Genomic DNA, 12977 nt, shown 5'->3' with positions numbered 1-12977 from the left:
ATCAAGAACACTGACCATCAAGAACACTGACCATCAAGAACACTGACCATCAAGAACACTGACCATCAAGAACACTATCAAGAATACTGACCATCAAGAACACTGACCACCAAGAAGACTGACCATCAGAACACTGACCATCAAGAACACTATCAAGAACACTGACCATCAAGAACACTATCAAGAACACTGACCAAGAACGCTGACCACCAAGAACACTGACCATCAAGAACACTGACCACCATGAACACTGACCATCAAGAACACTATCAAGAACACTGACCAAGAACGCTGACCACCAAGAACACTGACCATCAAGAACACTGACCATCAAGAATACTGACCATCAAGAACACTGACCATCAAGAACACTGACCACCAAGAACACTGACCATCAAGAACACTATCAAGAACACTGACCAAGAACACTGACCACCAAGAACACTGACCATCAAAAACACTGACCATCAAGAACACGGACCATCAAGAACACGGACCATCAAGAACACGGACCATCAAGAACACTGACCATTAGGAACACTGACCATCAAGAACACTGACCATTAAGAACACTGACATCAAGAACACTGACAAGCAAGAACAATAACAAACAAGAACACTGACCATTAAGAACACTGACATCAAGAACACTGGCAGACAAGAACAATAACAAACAAGAACACTGACCATTAAGAACACTGACATCAAGAACACTGACAAGCAAGAACAATAACAAACAAGAACACTGACAAATAAGAACACTGACATCAAGAACACTGGCAGACAAGAACAATAACAAACAAGAACACTGACCATTAAGAACACTGACATCAAGAACACTGACAAGCAAGAACAATAACAAACAAGAACACTGACAAATAAGAACACTGACATCAAGAACACTGGCAGACAAGAACAATAACAAACAAGAACACTGACCATTAAGAACACTGACATCAAGAACACTGACAAGCAAGAACAATAACAAACAAGAACACTGACAAATAAGAACACTGACATCAAGAACACTGGCAGACAAGAATAATAACAAACAAGAACACTGACAAATAAGAACACTGACATCAAGAACACTGGCAGACAAGAACAATAACAAACAAGAACACTGACCATTAAGAACACTGACATCAAGAACACTGGCAGACAAGAACAATAACAAACAAGAACACTGACCATTAAGAACACTGACATCAAGAACACTGACAAGCAAGAACACTGACAAACAAGAACACTGACAAATAAGAACACTGACATCAAGAACACTGACAAGCAAGAACAATTACAAACAAGAACACTGACAGACAAGAACAATAACAAACAAGAACACTGACAAATAAGAACACTGACATCAAGAACACTGACAAGCAAGAACAATTACAAACAAGAACACTGACAGACAAGAACAATAACAAACAAGAACACTGACAAATAAGAACACTGACATCAAGAACACTGACAAGCAAGAACAATTACAAACAAGAACACTGACAGACAAGAACAATAACAAACAAGAACACTGACAAATAAGAACACTGACATCAAGAACACTGACAAGCAAGAACAATTACAAACAAGAACACTGACAGACAAGAACAATAACAAACAAGAACACTGACAAATAAGAACACTGACATCAAGAACACTGACAAGCAAGAACAATTACAAACAAGAACACTGGCAGACAAGAACAATAACAAACAAGAACACTGACCATTAAGAACACTGACATCAAGAACACTGACAAGCAAGAACAATTACAAACAAGAACACTGACAGACAAGAACAATAACAAATAAGAACACTGACAAACTAAACCACAAACAAATAAAATAATGTCATGTTAATACTCCTATGTACATTAAATATTTATAATATTTATTACGTTAATAAGCAGCATTTTGTGTTTATGTAAAATAATAATACTAATAACAATAATAATAATAGAGTTATTATAATTATTAATTAATAATAATAATGTTATTAGTAATTAATGAGTTATTATAATTATTAATAATAATTATTAATGCTGTTAGTAATTAATAATGGTTATTAATTATTAATCTTTATTAATTATTATTTTTAAATATTCAGTTAGTGAAGAACTGATGTGAAAATTAAACACTAAATTAAGTTTAAATAAACAGATTTATTTTGTCAGACATTTTGTTACTTGTGTTATGTGAAGACTCGAGGGAAAGATTGAGAGGGGCAATGATCAACCTTACGTACTTATATCTTTAGGATCATATTTGCCTTTTCTTTAACCTTTGAGTTTTAAATTATATTTTGCTCTATTTTTTTTTTTTACATTTCTACATATCTCAAGCTGAGATATGGCAGACGTAAGAATAAATATTTTTAAAAGACATGTGTATTTTCTTTAATTATTGTACAGGGTGTTTCAAAAAGATAGACCCAATTTCAGAGCAGTATGTTAGACGATCGGGTTCATTATTTTGAAACATTTTACATTGTATCCTGTTATAAAATTGAAATGGGGAAGCAGGAATGGGACATGTAATATTCCTGTATGTCTGTGTTTACTCTCTTGTGTGTGTTTTATGCTCGTTTATTCGACTATGTGTAGTGATGTAGGCATATGTTTAGAGATGTAGCCACATGTTTTGTGTTGTGATGTAGACACGTGTGTAGTGATGTTTACATGTGTAGTGATGTAGACACATGCGTAGTGATGCAGGCACATGTGTAGGGATGTAGACACACGTGTAGGGATGTAGACTCGTGTGTAGTGAGGTAGAAACATATTAGGTTTAGTGATGTCGATATATAAGTAGTGATGTAGACACACATGTGTAGAGGTGCAGCCACATATTAAGTATAGTGATGCAGACACACATTATGTGTCTATATCACTATATGTGTCAACACCCACCAAACATAGTTGACATCTTGTTATGCTGTTACTCTAGAGTTATCTGCACAGAGACACTGCTGCTTGGAGACTACGGTGTAAGTGGCGAGTGTGTGTGTGTGTGTGTGTGTGTGTGTGTGTGTGTGTGTGTGTGTGTGTGTGTGTGTGTTTAGACGCCTTCCTGCCGAGAATACAGGAAGTATTCCTGCATCAATTAAGAAGCTTGACTCCAGTTCAGTATCGTGTGCTTGTATATATTGTTCAGTATATGTTGTTGTGGAAAGATGCTTTGAGTGTCACTCCTCTACTTTTCACTGATTGAGTGTTCAGGGGAACACCCAGAGGACAACACTCTCACAGCACGCAACGTACGTGCTGTGAGAGAGTCACTGTATGTGTCAGTGGGGAGTTCAGTGAGTTCCTCTTTATTTCCTCCTCCTGTGTACTTGGTTAGATCAGTCCTTAACAGAGTCTTGGAATTTACCTAGGGTCCAGTCATAGTACACGATTGATTGAAGAAATAACACTTTACACAGCGACACACGTTTCCACAGTACAGATCAGGTTAGGTAAGGTCAGGAAACAGGACCAGTGTATCCTGATATGGGTCTTAGTCAAATGATGACCATCCGTTGCAGCTTTCGGTTATCTGAGGCCTTCCGCGGGCTTACCGGAGTTGAGAGAGAGATTATTCTAGACAATCCTTCCTAAAGGATGTAGGAAGGAGTCCTGCTGTGTGTTGGGGCCTTTGACCATATCGGACTAAGGTGTGTGGTGTTGTAGTCAATTTAGGCAGTACGGTTACTTTGTAGATGTCTACTTATGGCACATGAATGTCTGCAGTGTTACTAGGACACTCAACCTGTCAATGGAATGTATGTGTAGAGTTCTCTTCACTCATTGTATTATTTCTAAAAGATTTAGGAACTTCTGCCTTATTTATCCTTTTCATTAGACACAATGAACTCGTCAGAATCGTTATTTATTTTTCTTAACGAGGAGTGTCTGTAGCAGCTAGGGAGGCCGTAGGTATAATCAAAACGTATACTCACTGTGTTTACATATTAATTACCCTATATAAGGTAAAAGGACACATGTACTAGTAATGCGATATTTTATTGTGGCAACGCTTCGCTCTTCAAGAGCTTTGGCGAAACTCGCGGAGAGCGAAACGTTGCGATAATAAAATGTCCATGTAGTATGTATATATCAGAAAGTTATACATTTAAGAGTAAACACATGAAAGGGCCAAAGCTAATGTCTTTGATTTAGTGTTTTTGTTAAGTATAATATGAATTTTTTTTTACTTGGTTCTGTTTTTGGGACACTGATTAATCTTTATAGATATAAAATAATACTTGAAACAATTGAACGATTTGATAATCACCCATTGAGATAATCATGGCCATATTTTTTAAAGGGGTGGAGGGGTAAGCCAGTGGAAGGCCTCGGTCAGGTGACCAAAAGCTCCAGCTGAGGGTCATCATATGACTAAAACTTCTATGTATATTAATATTTACACTTATACTGAAGCTTTAATAGTTTATAAATTATTTTGTTACCTACATATCCGCTACACTAATTCTATTTCCAAGAAAGAGAAAAGAATCAGCAATTTAGTTGGTAAGTTCTGGGTACAGTATATATTTACCTGAGAATTTCTGTCTTTGATATCACTACTTGGGGTTGTTGATAAATGGATTAATAAACAATATAAATTTATAATTCAGAAGAGGAGATTAATATGTTTAGTTTGTTGAAAGTCAACATTCAGTCGATCATAAACAAATCTGGCTTGTAAATCCGCCATTTCTACAATCACATTTATCACATTTCTCTTCGTCTGGTTCTTTCGGCCCCACAGCCCTCTCGTATTTTATGGCTCCCTTCCCTTCACGCTTCTGTGTAACTAGTTAATGGTCCAAGTCGGACCGAAACGTCGTCATAAGCTTCACCCTCCTATGTGCGGGTTATCTGTATATTGTTAGAGTCAAGGTATTGTGCTTTTTTTTATTTTGGTGTCTTAATACGTTACGAGAATGGTATACAGTACTACAAGTAGGCGAGTAAGACGCTTCAAGACTGATGGACTGATCACATTATCTTCACCTCAACACTGCTTCTGCCGTCTGTATTCGACTGAAGAAGCCTACTCTGCATATGTCTTACTCATCTTAATTATTAAAAATAAGGCTGGCGTTCATGTGTGTGGTATGAGCTTCAGTGCTTGGCTTCCCTGGTGGTTTAGTGCTAATGAAGGGCTTCTGATGCAGTAAACTGGAGCTTCTTTCCCGTTCGTTGTTGGAAATCTGATTACTTTCTTTTACTCAAACATTGTGTGATCAATACGGATTTATTGCTTCCCTCATGAATATGATGATAATGTTGATGATTGGGAGAAGGGTCATGTGAAATACTTCTCAGTAATCGACAAAGGTCAACCTAAAGATGACGAAGAGAAACAATAGAGAGATAAACAAATATTATACTTAGAGAGAGAAAAAAATATGAAGTCTTCGAGAAAGAAGGTTTCCCTTGAAACATTAAGTAACCGAATATCTGCTGGAGTATCTACCTGATGATGATCTGTTAGCTACCTCAAAAAGAATTACTGGAGTACCTAACTGAATATCATCTGCTGGAGTACCTATCTGAGGGTCTATAATACCTATCTGAAGAAGGGATGCAAAGTACATTTCCAGCACTACACCTGGTACATACCTTGCGAAAAATTGCTTAAATTAGAAAGAAGCCTAATTTTAACTATAATTTCTCAACATACGGTACTTTAGGTTAATTTTAATAATCCAAATTAAGCAAGACTGAGGAAGGAAATATAGCACAAAATCAACGTTCACACTTCAGTTCCACCTTCGGTGCTCCAATAATTATGAGTTTAATATAAACTTCTTGGAGATCTTATACATTAATTACATTTCTCTTTCCCATGCAATTTCTTTGTGTTTATTCTTCTCCCTATGTGTCTCAGGTGTTTAGCTTCAGGGAGGGAGAGAGTGCGGGTGCGTGACGGAGGGGGGAGGAACATTGCAGCGTAACGCCCATCATCCTGGCGAAGCCGTCACAAGCCTCGTTCTTACCCCCTGACGAAGTGCTCCAGCCACCCGGCCCTGATTGCAGCCTCGGCAAGGCTGCCCCACCTGCGTTTTTGTCTTCTGTTTGAGGTGCTTGAACTGCGTCTGATTACCGCCTCACCCACCCGTTCTTCCACTTATTCTCCTTCTATTCACTTGGAAGTGCGCTGGAAATATCCTATTACCGCCTCCGTCCCTTCACTTACACTTCTCCTACTCACGAGAAATGGTGCTGGAAGTGTCTATTATCGACTCAAGCATGCAGGCGACACCTCTCCTCTTCCTGCTCATTAAACTTCTTCTCATTCTAACGTCCACTTTCGTCCGAGATGACTTAATCCTGAATTTTTAAAAGGGTGATGTCAAAGGGTTTCCTTCGTACTGTGAGGACGGAGGTTTTTATCGCATGTAATACGTGGGGGCAAAAACACGGAATACTCACCTTCCCAGTGTTTTTTTTTTTTCTTGGAGACCTTTCGGTCCTGTGACCTTGGTCCCAAGACTGAAACGTTTCCAAATAAAATGGCCTAGTGTTTGCATTTTGCCGTTCTCCAGCAATGGAAAAATAGACACAAATACAGCATAATGGGATCCTTTGTTGACTACGTTTCGCCCACACAGTGGTAATTATAAAGTCACAAACAGATATAGGAAACATACTGGCGTCACTACGTTTCCTATAAATACTCGTATACTTATGATGATGATGATGATGATGGCAGTGATGATAATATAAAGTATATAGTCATTCCTATGGTCATTCTATATGCTTCATTGTCCACCTATTGAGGAATATAAAGATAGTATGATAACCTATGTGATTTGCCAAGATATCTTAATAATGAGCACAAGATATCAGACACTAAAAAAAATTGCCTATAAATCCTGATGAACTCCTGTTAGTCTTTTAATAGGGCCTAGTTCCTAGGCCTATTGTGTGTCCACATGCTCTGGCTCTACCCTCCACAAATTGGACATGGGGTACACAGCAAATTAGCCCCAAAATCTAAATCTAATCATATAGTGTTACTTCAGCGGTAGGTCAACAAATCCGGTCTTATGAATATAATATGGGGCTTAACAAAGCTCCTGGAGAGCGAAACGTTGCCATAATAAAAATGTCGCATTAACTGCACATGAGTTCTATTACCTAATATGAATATAATAATAATAATAATAATAATAATAATAATAATAATAATAATAATATACGTATAGCAAATTGCCATTATTTTATCCCTTAACCTTCAAAGATTGCAGATTGATGTTGGCAAAGAGCTCTTGATCCAGGGACTTAGGGCCATTTTCTCCTCCCTAGGATTAAACCTAATGCTGTTGCTAGTGCTAACAGGCGAGGCTTATAGGAGCAATTGATCCGAAGAAATGGAGCTAACTTACTTTTTCTTCATGGTTACCTCCCATTTCACAAGAGGTGTGTGGTCCCTGCGGATTTAGCGTTTCCTCGTGGAAGTAATAACCGTGGGAATATGTTCACACTCTTGTCTTTCCTCTTAAATTTTCAAACAGATTTTCTAAAGAGGTGTTGTTCCTTTTAGTTTAGAGAGAGAGAGAGAGAGAAAGTGGAAAGTCTGTGAAAATAGCATAAGAAGAGCTAGGAAGATCCGAGGAAAAGCTACGAGAAAGTAAGTGTAGGGCAGGAAAGATCTGGGGTAGAGAGTAGGAGCAGATGTAGAGTGGGGAGAGAGCAGAGGTAGGGTTGGAAAAGAAGAGAAAAAGAGCAGAAAAGGAAAAAGATTACTTTTTTATATCGATGTCACTGGTCCACTTAAGCTTCCAGTACTATCAACAGAGCAGAATAATTCTCTCTCTCTCTCTCTCTCTCTCTCTCTCTCTCTCTCTCTCTCTCTCTCTCTCTCTCTCTCTCTCTCTCTCTCTCTCTCTCTTTCTTTGTATGATGCAGGTGGAGACTTTTGAACCCCCTACCTATTATTTGCTCCGAAGGGCAGAACACGGGATTTTTTTTAAATGTTTTTATTCTGTTTAAGGTGGGTGAACTGCGTCACATTGCTAGCCTCTGATGACAGCTTTACCTATGCTTCCTGAACTTATTACTCCGTAACCTTCACCAGTTATCTTTATATTGCAAAACTTAATCAGTATGAACTCATCCTCTGTTAACTTTAAAACTCATCTTGAGACGTTCATCACAGTGTGCGTGTGCGTGGGTGCACGTACAATAGCACACCTTCACAAATACACACACACACATACAAACACACGTACTTAAGCTCACACACACACACACACTCACACACATACACACACACACACACACACACATACACACAGAGATGAGGCAGTCGCCAATTAACTAACACAAAAAAAAATACACGCCTGAAATCGAAGACACATTTGCATGTTTTAATTAAGATGGTTAACAAATTCACAGCTCATATGGAAATGAGGTGGAGGGACAGCAGTATGCAGAGAGAGAGAGAGAGAGAGAGAGAGAGAGAGAGAGAGAGATGAAGGAAGGATGAGGAAGGGTACAAAGACTGTTCTAAGGTTATTTATCTGCATACAATATAACTTTCTCTGGTATTGCTATTGGAAATCGATAAGAAAATCATTGTGACATTCAACAATCATTCAAACACTACTAAAACTACTGCTGTTGTTTCTGCAACTTCTAAACTATTACTACTACTATTGCTAGTAGATTCGACAGATAGTCATCACGGGACCAAAATTATTAATACTTATCCTCGTCAGTAACTTCTCAGATATCCTTGTTTTTAGCCTAATCTAAACATCTGCAGAATTTTAAATGCTTGTTATTCTCGATACATAAAATAGCCTATATTTACGCATAGTTAGCGTGTGTATACGTATACTAAACTAATGAAAAAAAATAGTATAGTTACGAACTCTGAAGAAATTGGTCGAAGGGATAGTACCACAGAATTACTAATAACGTAATTAGAAAATCTGAAGTAAGTTTTTCTTCAGTATTTGAATTAATTCAAGAGTTTCTCATACAAAGTGCATTCAAGGGATCTTGTTTTCCTTACACGTGCTTATAATTATAACCATAGTTTTTAAAGGGGTGGACTGGTAAGCCAGCGGGAGGCCTCGGTCAGATGACCAAAAACTCCAACTGCGGGTTATCATATTACTCAGACTCGCGTCAGAAAATTCTTGCTCTGGTTTCTGACGAACTTTACCCAACTTAGTCTGTGTTCTCGTCTTCAACATCAGAAAGTCAAGAACACACACAAGTTGAAGAATAGCATTTCATTATAGCAACTTCTGGCTGCCTGCAGGACGTCATGATCATTGTAGACTTGTCATAGAAGTGTTGTTGGTGTAACCTTAACATTTTTTATTTTCTCGTTTAGTTTCTCTCTCTCTCTCTCTCTCTCTCTCTCTCTCTCTCTCTCTCTCTCTCTCTCTCTCTCTCTCTCTCTCTCTCATATTTGTAATTAGTGAACCAGAATGGTTCAACAAAACTAATTCCCTGCCTAACATAAAATTAATATGGTTAATAGATTTTGACTTTGAATCATAGAATTTTGCTAGTTTGCTACTCGATGCAGGTTTAGCGCTTGATATTCTCCCTGGTGTATGTAAATCCTCAATAAAAAGGCACAATACCGTGACTGGAACAATACACAAATAACCCGAACATGGGAGAATGAAATTTATCTGGTCCAGATCAGACTGAAATTTCGTCACAAATCTCATTCTCTGATGTGCAGGTTATTCCTGATTGGCATTTTATTGTGAAGACGATAAAGCCTCTGATTGACGTAACACCTTCACAATAAAATACCATAACCCGCATTGTCTATTTTGTTTACATTCTGTCGGTACAGGTTAGGTTAGGTTAGGTTAGGTTAGGTTAGGTAAGGTTCGTCAGGAAACAGGACAAATGTTTCCTGACGCGGGTCTTAGTCAGATGATGACCCGCCTTTGGAGCTTTTGGTCATCTGACCGAGGCCTTCCGCTGGCTTACCGGTCCACCCCTTTAAAAATTATGGTCATTTATAACCATTGTTATATCTGTCGGTACACTCCGCCATCGTCTTAATAGTAAATATCTTGGTGTTCCTTGCAAGACATTGCTACGGAACCTAGTATTTTGCTAGCTGTCTACTAGCTGTTAGTGCTTTGAATCCTAGCATTATGTTAGCTCGCTACTCCCTACTAGAAATTGCCCAGTATGCAAGAGGAAGAAGGAAGAACAAGAAGTAACAGAATTAGGATGCAAGAAAAAAGAAGAGGATGAGGAAATATCAAGCTGGAAGAACACAAGGAAGTAACGAGGAGAAAGATAATCAGGAAATAGCAGAAAGGAAGGAACAGGATCAGGTAGTAGCAAGAAGGAAATGAAATGGGGATAAGAATGAAGCCAATTAAACAGAAAGGCGAAGAAGAGAGAGGAGTAGGCTCGAAGAAAAGAAATTAACAGGCAAAGTAAGGTGTATAAAGAAACGGGCTGATAGCAAGAAAGGGCAATAAGGAAGGGCAATAACGAATGTAAACAAGTAGATAAGGCAATAAAGAAAGCAAGCAAGCAGGTAAGTGCATATAAAGAAAGGAAATGTTAGAGAAGAGCGAGATGAAGGAAGAAATAGGTAAGGACGAAGGGAAACGAGGTTAAATGCAAACCTGAAAAAAATAGGAAAGTGCAATAAAGAAACTGAATGAGGAAGTAAGGGGAATATAAAAAGAAAATGGTAATATAAATGAAAGGAATAAGTAAGGAAAATAATGAAGGAAAACGAACGGGTAAAGCCAAAAAGGTGAGAAATGAGTAGGCAAGGGGAATAGAGAGGGTAAAACGACTAGGTGAGTGCAAACGGCGAGACTAGTTGGACAGGGGCAGGAAAACTGGAACATAGAGGACGCAGGTTCATGACGAGGTCAAGGTAGGAACGCATTTTTATTGTCCTTTTAATATGAGGAAATTAGGTACACAACGAGGGGTTAGTTGAGTGTTTCCACTCTGGCCGTATGTACCTTGATGCCGGTGGAGGGCTCTTGATCCAAGGAATTTAAGATATTCTCTCCTTTCACGAATCAGACCAGATTACCTCTCATTCCTTAAGCGTTATTACTATTAAAATTATTATTGCTGCTGCTGTTGCTGATAATAATAATAATTTAATTATAATAAGGTTCTGTCATTATGATTTACTCTTTAAATATGATAAATACGAAGGGTGGTCTTTGGTATTATTGACATCAGTAATGTAAACACCGACTTGCAGCCATATACGACCTTCAACCACATACGACCTTCAAATATATACAACTTGCAAGTCGTATCCGACAGTCATGCATGCACAGATGCACATACACATACTCAGAAATAACACACACTGACGTACATAAAACACGTACAGGTACCCCTACACGAACACGTACACACCAAACACTCATATCTACAGTAATTATCCTTTCCTCTATTACTTACTCCATTGTAACTTATTTCCTCCGCCTGTATCATTAACCTCCAAATCTTTCTCTCTCCTTCCTTCCCTGTATTCTCCACTCCCTTTGTTCCTCCCCTTTCCTCCATTTCTTCCTCTATTACTCCATTCCTTCCTCCTTTCTCCTTCTACACAGGACGTAGAGTTTACAGAGGAGATGATTGGACGAGAAAGACAGGAGCAAAAAAAGGGCGCAGACTGACAGGAAGGTAATTGACAGATACAGTAAACACGAAGCCATTGCTCCATTTCCTCAATGTGGGATGGGTAAGGACGTAAACATTTCAAATTCTAATGTAGGTAAATTGCGTAGATCCTCTCCCTTAGTCTTTAGCAGGTATTCTCTGCCCACTTGTAGCCCGAGGTGTGAGTATGTACGCCATATTACTGACTTGTAGCCTAAGGTGTGAGTATGTATGCCCTATTACTGACTTGTAGCCTAAGGTGTGAGTATGTACGCATTATTACTGACTTGTAGCCCAAGGTGTGCGTATGTACTCCGTATTACTAACCTGTAGCCTAAAGTGTGAATATGTACGCCTTATTACTGACTTGTAGCCTAAGGTGTGCGTATGTACTCCTTATTACTGACCTTTAGCCCAAGGTGTGTGTATGTACTCCTTATTTCTGACCTTTAGCAAAAGGCGTGCCTCTCCACCCATAAGGGGAATTACCAATAGACCCCTGGTTGTCTTCAAGAAGGAGCTGGACAGATACCTAAAGTCAGTACCGGATCAGCCGGGCTGTAGTTCGTACGTTGGACTACGTTGATCAGGCCCTGATCCACGGGAAGGCCTGGTCATGGACCGGGCCACGGGGGCGTTGATCCCCAGAATACCATCCAGGTAGACTCCAGGTATGTATGCATGAATTATCGCTGAAGTATGTACTGTTTCCACCTTGACCTCCGGCACAAGGTATGCGTAACCACGCCTGTAACTGACCTGACGTGCGTAACTGACCTGTAAACCACCATTGAGAGTTTGAAGCTGGTCAGAAGAGGCATTCTTAATATATCTCCTAGAAATGAATAAATTTCGTCTTATGACGACGTTTCGGTCCGACTCAAGACCCCTAGCTGTCTTCAAGACCCTTCGTTGTCTTCAAGACCCCTGGCTGTCTTCAAGGAGCTGGACAGGCACCTAAAGTCAGTATCTGACCAGCCGGGCTGTGGTTCACACGTCGGTTTGCGTGCGGCGAGCAGCAGCAGCCTGTTTGATCAAACCCTGCTCCACCACGAGACCTGGTCTCAGACTGGGCCGTGGGGGCGTTGACCCCCGAGGGTCAACACTGAAATTTTGGATTTGGTTACAAGACCTTTCAAGTTGCTACACGGAAACTGCTACGCTTTTTTCACGCATATATAATTCCAGATTAACACCTGCGCAAATTGAAAATAGTTCAAACCTTCGGCCTATTAAGATACACCATTTCTGAAAGTTTTAACCCGATCAGAAGAGATGTTCTCCAGTTATCACATAGGAACCTTAGAGGAAGAAATAAAAACGGGAAAGTTTGAAACTTACCGGAAGAGGAGTT

This window comes from Cherax quadricarinatus, chromosome 74, assembly GCF_038502225.1.
Source record: "Cherax quadricarinatus isolate ZL_2023a chromosome 74, ASM3850222v1, whole genome shotgun sequence".
NCBI classification, from domain to species: Eukaryota; Metazoa; Arthropoda; class Malacostraca; order Decapoda; family Parastacidae; genus Cherax; species Cherax quadricarinatus.
The sequence above is the reverse complement of the archived record's forward strand: the minus strand, read 5'-3'. Positions refer to the sequence as shown.